The sequence below is a fragment of the Falco biarmicus genome, chromosome 6 (genome assembly GCF_023638135.1).
Source record: "Falco biarmicus isolate bFalBia1 chromosome 6, bFalBia1.pri, whole genome shotgun sequence".
In the NCBI taxonomy this organism is placed as follows: domain Eukaryota; kingdom Metazoa; phylum Chordata; class Aves; order Falconiformes; family Falconidae; genus Falco; species Falco biarmicus.
In genome coordinates, this window is record NC_079293.1 from 39,531,582 (window position 1) to 39,551,216 (window position 19,635).

At 38.5% G+C, this 19,635-nt stretch overlaps 1 protein-coding gene across 1 annotated transcript in view; it reads left to right on the forward strand.

Annotated features, from left to right (window-relative positions):
- PDE10A (phosphodiesterase 10A) overlaps nucleotides 1-19,635 on the forward strand; it is a 194,471-nt gene that overhangs the window by 56,587 nt on the left and 118,249 nt on the right. The window lies entirely within an intron of this gene.

Here is a 19,635-nt window from a genome sequence, read left to right on the forward strand (position 1 = left end):
CGGATACCAGTGATAGCTGTCCATCGTTACTGTGGCTCCTATGTGATGAACGTTTCTTGTGCCCTTTGTTACTCTCCTCCTTCCTCCTCCTGTGCTATTTCAGGCTTTTCTGCTTCTTGGTTTGAAAGCTGCTATGGTGACCTACAGACCTTTATCTCAACGTTAATGCTGTTCTGTGCATTATCACAAGGAAATCAGGGAACTGGCACTTTAATTATAATGGGATTACTTTACAAAGTGAACAATACTCAAAGAATTACTAGTCATTTGCTCTTGAACTTGGCTGCACATGCAGGCCTTTTCTTGGGCTACATATGTTTCGTATCTTTCATGGAAAAGGGTACAAAAGATAAGGGTACGTATACAAAAAATCAGTGGATGCTGCCAAGCAAGAGAGAAGATGCAAAGAAGGTATATCATTCAAAAATATTGATAAACTGGAGTAGTGATTTGTAATGAACCAAATGAAGTATGATAAATAATGCTAAATACAACACATGCAAATGTAAAATCAGAGCCAGGTAAGTGTAAGTACTGCAGAATCAGATACAGGGATAATAATGGATAGCAAAACGAGTAAGTCAACAAGTATGGTAAAGGTTTTATTAACAGAAACATTACAAGTGAAATGTGAAAAAAACAATTCTGCACTGGTGAGGTTGTAGCCAAAGTAACCTGTGTATGTTGGAAGACCAAGCTCTGAGAACGAGCGGGTTAGAATCCAAAGGAAAACAACAGAACTTGTAAGAGATTTAGAGAACATAATAAATTTTGATCTGTCAAGAAAAGATGGATTGAAGTGGGCAATATAGAATACAGCAGTCGGTTTGAGAGAACTTGGAATGTGAATCAAGACAGTTGTTTTCCATAGGAGGTTGTGGCATCACAAAAGAAAACATCAGGGAGATGCTGACTAAATAGAAAGAAATACAAGAAAGTAAAGCAATATACACTGGAATGCTTGCTACCATAGACTTTCAGGAATAGCTTTCAAGTGATATTGGAGAAGAGATACACTTAAAATTATTTGTTTGATCTTGATTCAGAGCAGAGTGATACACAGAGATCCTCTCATATTCTGTGTTTCTGTGCTGTTTGCTGTGTAATTGAGTCCTTTTTTTGATCACCTCTATTGTGTAACTTTAAATCTCTGAAGATAAGGATTTAAATCCAGAAGCTTTGGAATAGTGAAAATGAAAATTTTGGCTTGGTTTTCACTAATTAAAAAAAAAAAAAAAAAAAGAAAAAAAAGATGACAACAGACAATTAGTGAGCGACCTGCATTTACTTCTTTAGTGCCTCCCCTGAATCTTGGCAACAAATAGCAGAAATACAAGATTTATGAGATTTTAGAAATCCCCTCCTGTTTTTTCTTTCACAAAGAACAACAGTTTAAACTTCTTTCACAGCTTTTTTACTTCTTCCAAAACAGATTTTGGTATGTGAACACTATGCTGTTGTTAAATTAATGTGATTAAGCAATTTGGTTTATTTTTACTTTCTGTTCTTTATGAAGTGTCTTCCAAAATCCATTAGGAGGCATTTATAATGTAGGAGAGGGCAAGAATTTGGGCAGTATTTATTTAAGTGATGCCTCAGATAGGAACCTATTGTTTACAGAAGGAACAAAATATTCTTGGTGTATGTGTAAGGAAAACTGAAAGTTCAGTGTCTCTGTCCCTAGTTATAGAAAAATGCAGGATCGAGGCAGAATAAGCAAAATGAGCAGGCAGTGAGATTAGGTGAATATTTGAATTTCAGAAAATGAGAGGACTTGCCCATAGAAAGTCTGGAAACCAGCATGTCATTTTAGAATTGTTACCCTAAGAGTGGCTGTAGGCAGTCTGTGCTGGAGGTTGGAGGATTGTGGTGGAGGGGGAGGAGAGAGGTGATAAAAACTTCCTAACTGGCATGATGGCAGAACATAGCCACAGTGTTTGACCTTGAGAAATGTGTGCTTTTATTATGGTATACAGGGAATTGCAGAAGTTTGGGCAGGAAACAAATTAGGTGTAAATAAAGGTGCATCAAGGAGGCCTGATGTAAAGGGTACTGTAGCGCACATTTGTGGTGCATTATTGCTTCTATTCTGATACAGAATGATGGTTGTAAATGGAAAACACAAGCTGTGGAGAAAACAGGTATGTTTTTGCATATGATCTTGCTGCCAGTGTTTATAATTCAACTGTTCAACAAAGTGTTCAGCAATTCAGCAAGGTAGGTGGTGTTTTCAGATGGTTAGTGCTCTATAGAGAGCTTGGCCAAGTTGGAGCAGCTGAATGTGCAGTCCTGTGCTGGCTGTTTGATTTTCATTTTTGTCAGTGGCTCCAAAACATACTATTTCTTCCTTTACTAAGAACTGAAGAAAATACTTTAAAACAAAAGGAAGGGGTAATAGGAGGTTTCACTTCAAAAGAAGGTGTGAGGTTGCAGTTAAAGGCAGGCAGGCTTCAAACTTCATGGACTAGAAGGAATGCATTGTGTGGATTAGAGGGAAGCAGTGATGGGACAGCTGTGGCCTAGAGCCTCTAGCTGTTGTTTTGCACTGCCTGCACATCAAAAAGAAAAGTTTTGAGCACCCATGATTTCAATAAATTTAAACTGACAGTTTTCCTTTTGTCACTTGAAAGCCAGAATGTTATTACAGCATTTTATTATAACTTGCTGTGAATTATCCAAATAGACACAATTATTTTTTTCCACTAAGCAGTAGGATTTACAAAAGAACTGAAACCGGTTGGATGACTGTTATAGAATTAAATGCTGCTGAGGCTTCTAGAGGGTTATACCTCCTTTAAAAATCTTATTAAAGCATCTGCCATCTTTATGTGACGGTATAATCTCTGCAAATTTGGCTCATTGTCCTTAACTCTTTTCAAGTCTCAAATTAAATTCCTGTTATTGTCATATTATGCTCTGTTTGCTGAAAGCATAGGGATACTTTCTTGTGGATGTGACATCTGTGGGAACAATTTGGTCTTTCCAGAAATAGTGAGGTTTCCCTGTGGTGTAAGTTTTTTGATTCATATTCCTTTATCTCATTGAAACGGATCTTTCATTGAGAATGTGTAACTTTCTGCAGGTAAAAAAATTCAATAGTATTTATAAGTGAATTCACAAATTTAGACATAAAAAAGATTTGTTCTTTATCTCCTTTTACAGTATGGTTTTAGAAACATTTGTAGAGTCATTGCTGTATTTCAGACTGCATTGATTTTGCTGCATACATGTCTGCCTTTTAGGGTGAACTGGAAAGTGTGAAAACTTGTCACTGTTCTCAGAGTTTATAGGTGATCTGAAAAATCAGAAGGCTCTGAATATTTTAGTCACACTGTTTTTGGGTAAGTAGCACTGAAAAAGTGGACTGCACATTCAGGACATGGCAACAGTACAGTTAACTCCCACTGAGTTAAGTGGAAGTTAACGGGAAGACTTTGCACTTCTGAAAAGATTAGATGAGGGTCTTAAAATGCTAGGATCAGAAACATAAGGCCCCTCACACATCATTTGAAAAACTACATTCCTCTTATGTGTGAGAGATGTATTTTCATGCAACTGTGTGTATTACTGAGAACTGATGTCCATACTGATAATGTGATTGGTGTCGAGCCCTCAGGAGAGGTTGCTGCGTGTATAATAACGTGGAAGGTAGAAGAAAATGGCTGAAAGAAATGGTTGTCTTCTATGAAGTTTTTTTTAAAAGGAGTTAACTAGGATGGGGGAATTGTTGAAGCCTGGACTCAGTCTCACTGCTATTCTTGAGGGCAAAGCAAAGTAAGAACAAAGAATGAAAATTCATCTCTGCCATGCCGAGTGCCGTTGCAGGTGCTATTCACGTGGAAGCCAGGGAGTGGATTTTATTGTGCCTTTTTCTACACCCAAGACCAAAGTCAGCACCTACTGTTTCTGGCTAGGGGCAGGCTACGCTGTAGCTGTGTAATCCACCTGATCACTGTGTGCAAAAACATTTCTTCCTTCTGTTGTCAGTAGCAGCTTATTGTTAAATTAATGGAGATGGGTGCTTACGAGCAGCCAATATTTTAGCTGTACAAACTGTTTGGGAATATGAAAGACAGACAGTACTTCAAATGATTAAAAGGACCTGACACAAATAGCATTTGAAAATCTTTATGCAGGGTATGTAGAGCAAAGTCATTGTGTACACGAGTATAAACATTGCTAGATGTTTTCTTAGGAGTTGTAAATAATATATAAGGTTTCTGGCAAGACATTGATGTTGAAATATTTCTTATTTGATATGAGTGTATAGCTTTATTATTAAGACTAAAATACTGTCCTGAGGTCATCTTTAAGTGTCAGGAATATTACAGGCTTTTAAAGCTGAATGAGTTTATTCTGTATAATGAAGTAGTAGTAATTTAGACTCCTCCAAACTTACAGCACAACAAAGTGCAGGAATCATATTACCTCTCTGTTTCTTTTATATTATCACAAAATGTATATTCTTGAATGTATGTGGATTTAATTAGTGTTTATAGTACATTGAGGTGATATATAAATGAAAAGAAAAATTTTTAGGCAAACATGGAAATGCTGTATTTCAATTTTTTGAGAGGTTTATGCTATATTTTGAAATAATAAGGTAGTGCCTGTGGGCCCTAAAAATTAGTTTACCCAGTGATTTTACAGCTTGATAGAGTAAAATTATAGGAAATGCAGGAGGACAAGACTTAAGAACTAGTTATTGCCTACAAACCTCTGCAACACCATTTTTTTTGGCTTTAGAGGCAATGTATTTTTTGCAAAGAAAACCTGAGGATGTTTTGAAGATGTTGCTTCCAATAAGCCAGTCATTAAAGAGAGAAGACACTTCTCTTGTTCTCTACTTCAGAACAATGATACTGAAATTAAGTTTCAGCATCAAGGCACCATGACATGGGCTGGTTTTTTGTGGCTGCACATGGTGCTGCTGTAATTTTTATTTTAATTAAATAACACATTTTTTTCATGATGCTATTTAAAAGAAACAGACATATAAAAGCAAGGTGAAATCACTGCTGTAGCAGACATAAGATTAGTGTATATCTTGATGCTTTTCCTTTGCTGTTCTTCCTGACTGGACAGAAAGAAGAGTTTCACTTTTAATGTTCCAACAAAAGTGCTGCTAGTCTGCTGAGGTTTCTCTGTATTCAAAACAGTCAGAGCCAGATTTTAGTATACTGAATTCATCTGTTTAGCTGCTTCCTAATGCTCTCCAGAGCAAGCTCTGTGTGTGCCTACTACCTCATCTCAAATCAAAAGTTCTCTGAAACGGGGACTCTGTACAGCTACCAACTCATTGCTGTGATTCACAATAAAAGCTTCTGTTATGCTAATGTGAATGAACATATTTCTGATTGTTCTATCACCTGCCATGATTTAGTTGTCATGCCAGTCTACAATATTTCCATTTCTATGGCTTTTTTTCTTTAAGTGACTGGACAGGTACATGTCATGCTTATGTACTACGTTATGACCATAGATGTAATGTTTCAGTTAATATTTTTGTTTACTAGTGCAAGTGAAATAAACTTTATGCATTTTTAGCAGATATATCTATTACATTATTAAATGCTATATTAGTTTGGCAAGCATAACTATGTATCCTTAGTAATAGGGGGATGTTAATCCTTTGGTAGATTTCTATCAATTTCATTAAAGCTCCATCAAGGGAGTAGTTGTTCTAGCATGAATGTGGAATGGTTGCACACAAGGTGTTTGTACAGTAACTTTCGGAAATAGTGGCCTCCTGCAGTGACAAGTTTGAATTTCTCTTTTTTTAGGGGGTGTGTGAGGAGTGTGGTGAAGGGGAGCACTGTTTCGTGAGAACAAAGTAGTAATATTTGATCTGGATTTGCAATGTTTATCACTGAACATCTTGCCAGCATGGGCATTAAATTTCTTTTAGGGAAGTGGAAAGTGTAGTCCTTAATTGATACAGTAGTACAGCAGCATTTCCTGCTACATGTTAAAATAAAAAAAAAAAAAAAAAAAAAAGAAAAAAGAAGTGTGCATGCAGCATGGATGTGAGTTGTTCTAGGAGACTTACTTAAAGCAAAAAAGGCCCTATATTGTTCCTTTTATGTGTATTGTACAGTAATTTTATGTGTATTGTACAGTAGAGTACAGGTCACTCTATGGGAACAAGAAATAGTTTTGGGAGGACAAACCAGGACCCAGGGGTCCCTGTGCTTGGCATACTGTTGCTTACTCTGCTTCTGGCTTTGTCACTTCTCAGTGTCTGGGGGGACTGCAACCTGCTTCAGAAACTTACCTCCCTCCTTCGCCATGCCTTCAGCTAGAGCTCCTCACTGCTTGGTGGTTAAGGCACTCTGCAGGCATGTAAGAGGTGTGGTTCGAGTAGCTTTTGCTATGGAGAGTAATGATATGACACATTCTACAATCTCCGTAGGTGCAAGAAAACCAAACCCTCACCCCCACCCCAAAACCACCAAACCAAAATCCCCAAAACCCACAACCCACCAAACCCCAAAGATTTCATTCTCCTTTCATGGTAACTCTAAATTTGGGAAGTATCTACTACATGTTTTATGGTTGATGAAAGGTTGATAACCTTTATAAAAAAGCTTTAAAGTCAAAATGGGCTTGACATTAACAGGAGAGTTCCAACAAATAAAATTTGCTAATCCTCTTGAAGTAAAAAACTTTTACAAAGAATTACCTTGTGTTTTTCCACTTCTATATGTAATTGCAAAAGTGAAGCAACTAAGAACTGATTTTACCTAGCAGTTGTTGGACTGTGTGGAAAATGATATTTTCTTTAAACGAGTTATTCAAGATAATTATTCTTTACATCAGTAAAACCACTCATTTTTTTTGTGTGTCACATGGATTAATATTTGGACTTACTTTTTAGCAAAGTGCTTCTCATGGGCAGAGTTTTTTTGATATCACTCTTTCTTTTTCCTGAAGAAAACCTGCAAATGCTAATCTACACATATCTCTGCTAGTAAACCTTCCTGTGGACGGGGAAAGAAGGATTGGGTTTTCATCTTTCTATTTTCAAATGATGGTTTTTACTAACAGATTGACTGAAGTTTTACAAGTTCATAATTATATACATAAGTGCTCCATGAGGGATGATTATGCACAAAACAGTTCTCGAATGGCAGCTCTGACTCCAGTGTGTCTGTGTCTCTTGGGTGGCATCTTCAGCTTGACTAGGTAGCCTGCTTATATTTAAAAACCACTGCTTGATAGCAGCTTATTTTTCTTTCTCTGGCTCTAAAGAAGCTCGGTTGTGTTTTTTGTCTCTATGAGACCATGCTACTTGTAATATATTTTTCTTCATGGTTTCCCGAGTAAATTGATTAGTAAGGTTCAGCTTATTCCAGTGGTGCTGGTAAGGAGAAGCTTCTTTAAAACCAAGTACATGTCTACATATGGCATAATAGCAGGATTTTGAGTGGCATGGAGACAAGTGGGCTCTCACCACTCCCTTGTAGGTTGTGGAAAATGCACAACTTCATTGTGCAGCATCAAAATAAAATAAGAAATCTATATTCATTTATCTTGCTATCTGTCAGAGCTCTTATGGTCATCAGAAACCTGCTGAGACTCACACCACTTTAAAGCTTTTTTTTTTTTTTTTTTTTTCTTTTCCATTAAGTGAAGTTTGATTTAAGGTAATACAAAGATAGGATGCCATCAGATGGGATGTCCTCATTACTCATTCATTTCACTCCCAGGGAAGAGGTTGCTGAAATCAAACTTTTTTGCTGCATCTGTTTTCAGATGGATGGATTTTCTGTGCAGTTCACCTCACAATTGCTCAAAAGCTTGCGAAGAAACAAAAAAGGCATTAGGAATATGCAGTTGGGGGTGGAAGATGAAGCAGCACTGTCCCTTCTGGTGGTGAACTGCTGTTAGTGGAGTTTTCATGAGTGATCATAAGAAAATCTATGAGCAGAGGAGTTCAGAAATTTATATCAGAGAGAAGCTTCTCTTTGCCTGCAGACCTTCTGGAAAATAAAACCCAACCTCTCCCTTCCCCAAGATTTCTCAAAGAACAGAGTAATGGAGTTGTCTTTCCAGGGAAGCGGAAAGGGAGGTAGAGGGACAATAGCTTCCATCAGTTCAAATCTCAGGGTAGCTGGATTGTCCATGGTGCGACAGCAGTTCTCAGAAGAGCTTAAAGGTACTAATCATTGCCCAAGAGCTGCAAGCCTTGCTTTCACGCTTGTACAATGACCCTTTAAAATCAGGTGATTGTAGAAACACTTGCATTGTCTTGTTCTTGTGTTGCAGGTGTCTGGAGAGATTTTTGTTTCCAAGGCTGTTAAGGCAATTCCTTGCACAGCTTCCATCAGTTTTTTAAAACTCCTATTTCTTATGTTTGTAAAAGAGGCATTATATATTGTGTCTTCAAATCAGACTTTCCAAGGGTAAGAGACCTCTTTTGTAAAAAAAAAAATAAATATATTCTTCAGAGGAACTTCCTAGAGTAGACTACATAGAATAATATAGCTCGCTGTTATCGTTGTTGACATGGAAACATCGTACAGTAGGTAAGACAGTGTTGTGCAATGAGCAAATTATCAGAAAACCCTTTTTATCCTCCATCTGCTTGTTTTTATGGTCCAGAAAGGCTGAACAGCTCATGTCTGTATGCAGGAGAGATCTAGTAATCTTTGGCATTTTTTGTAATGTCTTTGTAACAACAGATTCATCCTTGTGTCAAATGCGTTGTGGTGTGAGTGACATGCTTATTGTAACTCGAAACCGTGTTAGTTGATCTTTTCTGAACATTAGATACTGGCATGTTAAAGTGTAGCTGCGTGGCCTCTCGCTTGGCAGACTTTCATTCTGCGTGTTTTAGGCTGTGATTCACAATCCCTGTAAACCAGAGGAGGTATGAAGAGATCCTGCCTTCCCTCCGTCCAGGCTGCTTATTGCCACCCTCATACTGCTGACTCTTCGCTACAGCATAAAGGTTCATGCAGGTAGACAGGATCAATTGATTGTGGCAAAAGCTGTCACTTTGTTTCTTTGTGGGCTTTTGGTGGTGATGGTGTCCTGTTCCATCATGTCATGGCCCCGCTGCCCCCTCCCTCCCACCCCCCACCCCCCCTGCCCCCCCCCCCAAGTTAATTTGGAACTAGTTTGGTTCCTCATTCCAGTTCTGTGTGGTGCCTATCCAAACAGAAGCTTCATTCCCTTACCCTCCTGAATACACCCGTTGTACTGTTTCTGACCTCCGTTTATCCTCGTGCCCCTCAAGTTTGCTTCTGTCTTTTCTTTGTGCTTTCTCCCAGCTTTTTTCTGCCCTTTTATCCATAATGAAAGAGTGGTCATGATTGGAGCCTTGTGACCTTTTCCTGCTGATAATATATCCAGTATTTCTTAAGCCGGCCTATCACAAGAGGGGACAACTGTACCTAAAAACTTTGAGTCGATGCATTTTTTCATTAGCCCTTTTCTTGCCTCTTTCTTCATTGCTTTTGATACTCCTCCCCCCTGTGCCCCATGAAAAATACATACGGATTAAGATTTCCTCAGCTGCTGTCATACTATGTGCGCACAGATTATGAAATATTTTGTATTTACTGACCTCAGGATGCTTGGCTATCTCATAATGAAGTTACAGTATGTGTGTCACTGCCGTTTGAACATAAGCATTACAGGGTTGCATGTTTGCTGGCAAGATGTGCCAGGGGACTCAGAGGGGCTGGACTGTCAGGTGTATGTTCACTAGCTCATGAAGTGACATGGACAAAACACCAGCACTATTAAGTCCCCAAAACTGCTGTTCATAACATTACTAAGCGTTGATCTGTAAAATAATATGACAGTGGTGCTAGAGGAGAAACAGTCATGTACTGCCATTTATGACTGCTTTTTATTATTGATACCATAGCCCTGAGAGACCCCCTGGTGCTGTTTTTCTTACAATACAACACAGAGTTACTTTGTAGTTATCTTGGGTGCACTGGTTTTTCTTCAGATCTTTCGTGTTGCTGTCAGTTAGACTGAGTAGAATAAAACTTCATATTCTCCAGCCTACAGAAGTTGCAGTCTTGGAGGCTTTCCCAGAGTGAATCTGAAGGTGTTTTAAAATGTTGAAATCTACCTATTTGTTAAACCTCTGTTTTGTCTGATCTGGAATTTTTGAAGTTCTTTTGTTTACTTCTATTAAATATTTTGTGATACAGCTTTTAACAGGCTAGTTTTGGCAGCGGATCAGTCTGTTTATTTGCTGTCAATGTGATTTTTAGGTATGTTTTTCAAATTTTTGTTTTGTCATTATATGGCCTATTACAGTCTCATGAGAACTGTTTTGGTTTGTCAGTGTGCTGGACAGAAATTGGAATCTTAGCCTCCAGGACTGTAACACGCTAAAGTGAAAATTTATGACTAGTCCTGTGGAAATGTGCCTTAAATTCCAGTATTAGAGCCTCTGTCTTACATGGACATCTTTATCGTTTTAAAAGTGTTTTCTGAATGTAGCCAATGGCCAAGTTCAAGTAGGTTTTAGATAAAATGAGGTTATTACAAAGCTGAATTACATTGAAAGATGAAGTGATTGTACCAGAATTTTTTTCTCAATGACTACTTTATCCTCCTTGTCTGTGAAAAGTTTATATAAACCATTATAGCAAAGGCACGATGCAGCACTTGCATGCTGTGAATGCAGTAATGTAGACTGAATTATTTTTTTAAGGTGTTTCCTGAGTCCTATACAAATACAAGTTCTCAGTTTCCATCTCTCCCATTTTCCTTTTCACTTCTGCTTTTTCCAACTTTCTCCCCCGCCGCCCCTCCCCCATCATCCCTCCCCCCCCCCGCCTTCTCTTTTAAGGATGCTTTTTGGGGATGGACACGTGTTAGTGAGCTACACTGTCTCCAAAACAAACAAAGGAGGGTGGGGAGATGATGAGGGGGAGGAGGACAAAGAAAAGATGCAGCTGCTCATTTTTAATTTTTGAAACTAGCCTTGAATTCTATGGCATTTACTTAAGCTTTACAATAAAAACTAGGGGCCCAACTGAAACACTGTGTCTTTCTTTTACTGTGGCTGCCAATGAGAAAATATTAAAATAGTAACAAACAGATTATTTGAATTCTTGTCTAAAATAGTATCAATGGAAGATGTTTTCCCAGATGAGATTGCATGAGTAGAGGGTTGCCACACCAGTGAAAATTTGTGGAAAAGCAGCCAACCCCATATGTTGTTTTTTATTCCGTTGTGCCAACATCCAAGTCAGTAGAAGGTATTTCCATTTATTTCACCTGCTAGGAAGTAGGAAGCCCTATAGTGTTTGTCCGGTAATTCCTTCCTATTGAACCTGCACAAGCAGTGTGCCCTCACAGCAAAGGTGGCCAGCAGCATCCTGGGATACATTAGGAAGATCATTGCCAGCAGGTCTGGAGACATGATCCTGTCCCTCTACCCGGCTATGGTGAGACACATCTGGCATGCTGCATCCATGCCAAAATGGATGGTGGTCCCCAGTACAAGGGAGACATGGACATAGTGGCGTGAGGGTCTGGTGAAGGGACATAAAGATGACTGGGACTGTTTAGCCTGGAGAAAAGATGATGCAGTGGGGGATCTTACCTGTGTGTATAAGTACCTTATGGAGGGGAAACTAAAACAGAGGCAGGCTCTTGGCAGTGTCCAGCGACAGGGCAAAAGGCCATGGGCACTAACTGAAACATGGCCGTTTCCACCTGAACCCACTGCGGGGTGACTGAGCACTGGCACAGGCTGCTCTGAGGTAGTGTGGGGTCTCCATCCTTGGAGATACTCAGAAGCCACTGGGGACAGGACCCTGAGTAACCTGCTATAGCTGACCCTGCTTGAGCCGGCGGTGGATTAGGCGATGTCTAGGGGTGCCTGCCAGCCTCTGTGAAGCTGCCATTCTTGTGTACCTCTGGTCTGGTATTTAGCCAAAATACTGGGCCATGTCGAATACCACTGAACAAGTCGTATGATCTTTCATATTTTTTGGAATGGTAACATTAATGAAATAATATTATTAACACTATTAAGGAAAAACTTGTGGTTGAGGAACAAAGCTTGAAACAATGTGCGGAATGAAACATGTTTTGGGGCTTTGTTGCACAACTCTTCACATGTTAGTGAGCTCTTACCCACATAAGTAGTCTCATTGACGTCAATAGGACTACTCCTATAAGTGTTCACTGGTGCAAGTAAGGGTTGCACAATGTGGCCTTGTCTGTAATGTATAAGCATATGTAACACAGTATTTAATTATGACTTCAGTGGCATGTTCATTTAAATATCTCAAATTATACTGCTTTTCCTAGGTCATGTTTTACTGACACAGAGATATCGTTACATCCACCACCATAAGATTGAGCAGAGACAGCATCTCTGAAAAATCATCTTTCCTTCTGTTCTTTTATATAGCTGAAAAAAAGATGTGGCAGAAAAAGAAAATAATGTCTCCCTTTATTGTGTTTTAAATAAATTGGAGTTTCTTACCACTTTTTTGTGACAGTTTGATGGATTCAGTGCTTTACTTTCAGTGCTTAATTAGTCTGAAGGTAGGCTTTCTTTTCCCCACAAAAGAATTATATAGGGTTTTTCTTTATTGTCTTTATATTTCTTTATGTTGTCAAAGTTCAGTTTTGAATAAGGAGGCATCTTGTATCTAAATTTTATAGTAATACCAAAGGTAAGGTAAAAAAAGCCATTTCCAGGATTCATTATGTAATACCAACTTTTTGAATTTCAACTTTATTGCTAAAACATCTGCTTTAGCACTTTCAGTGGGGTTGAGGGAAGGCTGTGTGGTACCACAATGAAGCCAGAATCTTTGTCACAAAAACTGGGTTTTTTGAGACATTTGGAAGCTTTTTTTTGTTGTTGTTGTTTTAAAAAACAACACAACACTTCTTGTTTGTGGAATAAATTAAATACCATTTTAGTGAACAGCACTGCATGTTTACATTGTTAATATGTTATAAAGGATTTACGGAACTTTATTCATGGGAGTTCATCTGAAGAAAAATCAGCAGTAAAACTTAGGCAATAAAGACACTCTTGACTACTCTTGAGCCAGCAGAGTTTACTCAAAAAGGGAGCTACTCCAGGATCAGGTGTCAGGTGGGAGGAAGACATTACATCACGCAGAAGGTATTACTGGAGAAGTCATAAATCAAGAACTTGGTTCCAACACCTGTACTCAATGGAAGAGTTAAGGCATTCTTACCTTGCTTAATCGTTAGACTTTAAGATGTTTAATTCACAGTTGCTTTGGATCTTTCCAGAGATTAAGTATGTGCAAGTCCTGGGTGACTTGACATTTTTCATAATGTGCTATGAATGAACTGTATTTTAGTACTTGTCACCATTAAGTTGACTATTATGGTCGGGTATGTTTTGGGCAGGAGACAAGGTACCCTGGCTGTGTGTGTTGCACAAAAGAATAAAAAAGAGCAAATAATTATAAGTCATATTGAGATGTTCTTTATGTGTTTACAAATACATTTTCACTTACTTCAGTGTGAATTATTTTTAAGTATGTTATAATTATTTTAATTGGTAACCTTAATATGATACATAGCTTTCTCCTCAAGCAAAGACTTGAAATTTATTTGATTACAATTTGCAAGTCCTAAAGCATATCTGTATTCCTTTTGTTAGCTTTTTGCAGTGTTAATTAAACTCCCAAATTTGGTCCCATCATGCACCTGGAAGGAGAATAAAGCTTGTTACCGACCCCTCAAAGTTACTGCAATGTGCTAATTAGAATTGGAGAGAAGCTACTCTCAAACCAGGACATTAACAGTCAGACTTTTCAAAAGCCCTATACATCAAATAATGGATGGTATTTCAGTGCCACACTATACATGCTGTGCAGGGTTATGCCATCCAGACAATTTGAAGCGTGTTTTGATACCCTGTGAAAAATCATTATTCAGGTTAGGAACACGTTCACCTCATTAAGCATACGTATAGATCCTATGGAAAGATGATACGCCTTATAACTCTAGATAATGAAAACTGATTTCATTGATGTTCACATAAGTTCTTGCTTTTTAACTTAATACTGAAGCAGTGCTCTGAGCTGCCAGCACGGTGAAGTTCCTGAGTGCTAGATTTTGGGAGACAAGTACAGCTGAGTACCTGTAGATGTCTAGGGCTCGAGCTTGCAAGGTGCTGGTAGTATGAGGAAAACCACTGTGGAAGTTGGTGGAAACTAAAGGTGCTTATGGCTTGTCCATGCCTTGCTCAGGATGTGGAATGTTCAGGTGCAAAGATACATCCATGGCTTTTTCATCAGGAATAAGGGATTTGAATTACAGGATACAGGATGAGGTGGTTATTGGTGTTTTTTCTGTATGAATGCATTCCAGCTCCATTTGGCCAAGCCGGTCTTTCTTTCTTCTTTCTAAAACTTCGGCAGGGCTGCCAGTGTCCTGGCTGAAACATTGCATTGCCTACTGCTGGCTGCTGTAGCTGCTGCACAAGTGAGGGTGCTTGGTTGTGGGTGAAACTGTGATCTAAAAGTTTTATGCAGTGGCTGGAGGCTTCCATAAACAGTTGTCTCTGTGAAGATTTGAAATGTTTAATGATAAAATTTATTATATGTGAAACAAATATATACCCTTTTAAAATACCCAGATCAACAGTGTAGTGTTTTTTTTCTGTACCATGTTACTGTGTTTCACTGCGAATACTGTGAACGCTGGTGCTGCGTATTGATTTTGTTTTAGCAATGCAGGCGGCAGTTGGAGGAGGAGGGGCAAAAAATGTGAATGGAGCTGCTCATGGATGAGTTTGTGAATTTATTTTTCAAGAAGAGAGAAATCAAAAAGAGGTTTGACCATTCTGATTGCCTCTCATTAGGGATTATACTTTTTGCCAGACCAGTAATGTCAGATCTCACAGAGTTTGGGCACTTGGTTGCATTACATTCCTGTACACTTAAATGGATTAAGATAAAAAGTCTGACTTGAAAAGGGTATTCCAAAACTGACTGTGCCTGTGGTTTTGAATCCTGATGCTTTGAACAAAGAAGGGATTGATTTAATGGGATTAATGCTTAATCCAAATGAAGCAATGTACACACATGCCTTGAATGCTTTTGAGAATAACTGCAAATATCATTTATAAGGTTCTGTGGAAAGATACAGAGAAGCGATCTTTGTGTAAGAAAGTGATGGGGCAAGACAGCTTTAAATAAAGGAGAACACAGGCAAAGTTGTGCCCAAATTAGCTCTTCTGGGTTACTTTCAGATACTTTATAGGCTTCTGTTTTTGTACAAGTATGCTATTTATTTTCAAGTGCTGATTTTGAGGAACTGTTATACATTTCTCTTAATTTGTTATTCCAGATGAGAAAGTTTATTTTAATTTTATACTTTTTAAAAAAAAAACACTTTTATTTGAGGCAAAGGTTTTCTGTTTCAGATAATACCTTATCTCGAAAGTATTTATCATTGTGATTTGATAACCCCCACCCCCACTTCCATCCTTGGCTTTCAGATTTCCTATGTGGTACAGCATATTGTTACTTGGAGAAATTATGACTGTGCCCATGTTTGCTGTGACTCCATGGCCCCTCTAATTTCAGGGAAGAGTTGCTTATTAAAGAAAATAAGCAATTTGTGGGGTTTGTTTTTTTTTTTATTTCAGTTTTGGGTGGGGTTTTTTTGTTCATTTATTATTTTTTTATATTAACAGATGTAACATTTACAACATTTATAGGTATTTAATGTCACCTTCATTAATAATTATTATTAATCTCATTACATAAAATCCATCTGATTTCTTGTATTGACCAACGTGTACCCTCACACCGTGTTTTCAAAGCACTGGATCCTGTCTAACTGGGCAAAAGTTATGTCATACGCATCAGACACTGTTGCAAGGGTTTTGAGGAAAGCAATGACTGCAGTGTTTCAGTTTAGTGGTTCTAGGGTAACATGCTGAGCCTTGATAAGTATTAGGCTGGCTCATCAATTTTTATCCATTCTCCCCCGCCTCCCCATGTGCCCCCCCAGCCTGGGAACCAGAAACTTTAGTTGAAAACTAAAATTTCTGCCTAATCATGAGATTTGATTAAGCTAGTGGTTTTAGGAAAAAAGACCAAATATCACAACACTAGTGAAAAAATTGCAAGAATTCCTAATGATGTGACTGACTCATGTTGCTAAATGGAGCAGATTTTTAAACATAGCTCTAGGCTTCAGTTCTTTCAGCTCATTCACAGTCAGTTCTGCTTTATTCTGAGCTCAGTGAAGCTATTCTCAGAGGAGAGTGCAGTACAACATGGATTAAGAGTGAGGGAGTGGAGCCATTAATCGATTCAGTACTACACAGGTTATCTAATATCTAAGAAATATTTAATTTAGTTTAAGCAGCATAAAAAGCTGAAAGCAAAAATATGATTTTAAAGTGATTTTTGGCTTTATTCATTTTTTTTAAACGAAGGCAGTTGGAGACTGGCTCAAAGGCAAGGACTAATTACTGATAATTGATGTATGAAGGACGTCTTGTTTCTTAGTTTATTTTTGAATCTAGCTATGCTCTATGTGGGCTAGTAAACAAAAAGTGTGAAGGAGCATTGCTATGTACTAGATTTTTATTTTTTTTTGTCTATGCTGTTACATTGTTAAGAGTGGTTCTTGGCAGTGCGTTGATCAAAGCCATCTACTGACGTCCAGACAGGTACCGGGTGTTGCTCTGGAGTAGGGTCAGTCCAGGGATGGTTCTCAGCAGGCAATCAGCATGTAATCCCCTTCCAGTTTTCCCTCGTCTTGATTGTTGGGAGTCAAGAGAACTTAATAGCAAGGATGGAGGAAGTCAGAAGCCATTTGGTTTCAGGTCAGTGAACAGCCTGAACAGCAATGAACACGTTCCCTTGACTGGTGGACAAGCTGACCATGTTGCCTTGCAGTGCCATTACAATTGGAACCAGTAACATGGGTCTCTAGGGTGCTGAGTTTGGTATGCTTTGTCACATCTGCTCAAAAACCAGTTTCTCCCTTAAGACAGAAGTAATAGTGTTTTATACATTTGTTTTATTTAAAAAAAACCCAAACAACTGTTGATAATCGGTTATTTTCCAAAGAGTATTTTGCTGGCATTTTAAGTGGACAGCAGCATATAAGACTGTGACAGTGTTTACAGTTTCTGTCTCTCTTAAACCCTAACCTAGATATTGTGAGGATTGCGGTAATCAACAGGGTGACTATGAACGTGTTTATTACTTGAATCTTCCTATTCCCTAAGCTCTGTCCACTGTTATGCTTTATTCTTTTTGTGTCATTCAAATACACATTTCATTTGGAAACCGTGTTTGCTCACTTGAGGGTTCTTGAAAACTATTTGTGCCGGTACCTGTAAAATGATCTGCTTGTGTAGTACGCCCAGCTGCAGCAAAAGTTCCTTTTTTTCTCTCTCATTTTAATTAGGATATTTTGGGGGTTTTGGGTTTTTTTTTTAGTGCCACATATTTTCTTTTTTACTTATGAAGCTGTTGGTTGACTTACACTGGACAGTGGGAGATTGCTCTGTGAATTCAGTTGATCTCTTTTAGCATTCTACCTGATGTTATCACTAAGAAATGCTGGAGTTTTTGAACTGAAAGCCTTACCGGTAGGTGACAAGGGGAATTCATGCTTGAGCAGGCCAGGCAATCACTAAATCAAGCAGCCTGCAGTCCTCTCACTGGCTTTTTATGAGACACAGAAATATAGGTATTTTGGAAGATGGTGGTGTTGGTGTTTGTGCTTTTGTTTGGCTTTTAGTGTAAGTACTAACAAAACCAGTCAGAGTCCTGGTTATGCTTTTGAAGCCTGAATGATCTAGTCCTGGTACACTGTTCAAATAAATAAAAAGAAAAGACAGTTGTGGTTGTTCATGATCTACATGAATAACTATTCCTTTTTAAACTGCTCTACTAAACTTGCTAAATTATCTTTAGGTAAATGTTTCTTTATTCTTTTCCTTTAGTGAAATGAAACGTGTTTTTTAAGTATTAATCATAGGACCCTGAAGAGATAGTTGTTTGTTGAATCAGACTATTGCAAACATTTGGCTTTCTAGTTTATGCTGAAATTACTGAACTGTGATATTTGGTGGTAACATTTATATTTTCCATAGCTAGTTTACTAAAATAGGAAGGGGAAGAAGTGCACCCATAATTCTGTCTTCTACTGTACGTATTCCTGCTATCAATTTCAGTGAAAAAGAAACTACATCTTGTAGTTTGTGTAAGGAAAAAAACCCCAATGCCACAACACTCTTATGCACTCTCTATTGAAAGACAAGGAGTTGTTCAAAAAAACCCCACATCCACCACCACCACCACCATAAAACCCAACCCCCAACCACAAAACCAAAATTTTGATAGACTGACATGAGCTAGGCCAAATTAAATGAACAGCTTGAGCCTCAGGCATATGCAAAGTGGAGAAACAGGACTATTGTTTATTTGGTAGAGTGCACCGATACGTCAGTTCATAGAAATACTGTAAATGAATACAATTATGTCTTTTCTATCGTTTGATTCACCATTCCCACTTCTAACATCTCAGAGCGAATGTCCTGCCAGAAAGATCATTCCCTCTGGCAGTGAAAAGGCCTTTCACTGATCAAGGAGTTGCCTCTTGGATGGTGTTGGAGGGACAGGCTGTCTTCAGCCCTCTGCTTTGTATCAAGCTTTGCCAGTTTTCTGTTTTCCTACCCTCTAATAAATGAGACAGACAAAACCCACAATAAGGTGAAACACTTGTGTAAGACCCAGCATTTATTGACAAGGTATATTCTACTTACTTTTCAGACAGGGGTAGCCAAGAAATGGAAAACAATGAAACCACACGAACCTTGATTAATGTTTTCCACGTGTATGAATGAACTTTTAACAGCAGATAGCATGGCCAAAGAGAATGAGATCTACACAGAGAACCTAAATGGGAGTGTTGGTCAGGAAGCGAGGAGCTGCTGAGCTTGCACACGCGGCAGGCAGCCTGAGCTGCTGCTTTGCCTACGATTTGTTCAGAGGGAAATGAAAAAAAAAGCAAAAGCTTATCTGGTACACGTGTGTCGTTTTGCATGGTATTTTTATTATCATTTTCATTATCTAATCACAAATCCAGGACAGATAGCTAATGGGTGCATAAAATATGGCAATAGTAAGTTGTGCCAGAAAGAAATCAGCACTGAAATGTGGGTTTATGATTTTAAAATAAGAATACAAGGGGCAAAGGTGGTTTGGTGTGTGTGTTTTTAAGTAAACAGGATACATGCATGAATCAGGAAGGCAAACTCCAATTCGTAAATGGAATGAATGGACACTCAACCCAAATGCCAGGTTCCTCCTTTAATTCCCAGAGGAATTTGGGTCGTTCCAGTCTTTCTGTGCTTTCTGGCCTGCTGTGTGCTAGGCTGTTGGCCAGAGTTCAGCCCTCCTGAGTGATGGTCCATCTTGATAACTGTTATAGCTCTGTCAGAGGACAGACAGGTTCCAGATACAAGAGTCAATGCCATCTGGATATGCGTGAAAATAAGTGAGGGGAGCTTTTGTTTGGGCTGATTGCAAGAAAGTGTATAAACCAACATAATTATGGATGTGTGCACTACTGCCTTTTCCTTTGTTAGACACTGTTGATGTATGTACTTTATGCTCCATACAAGAA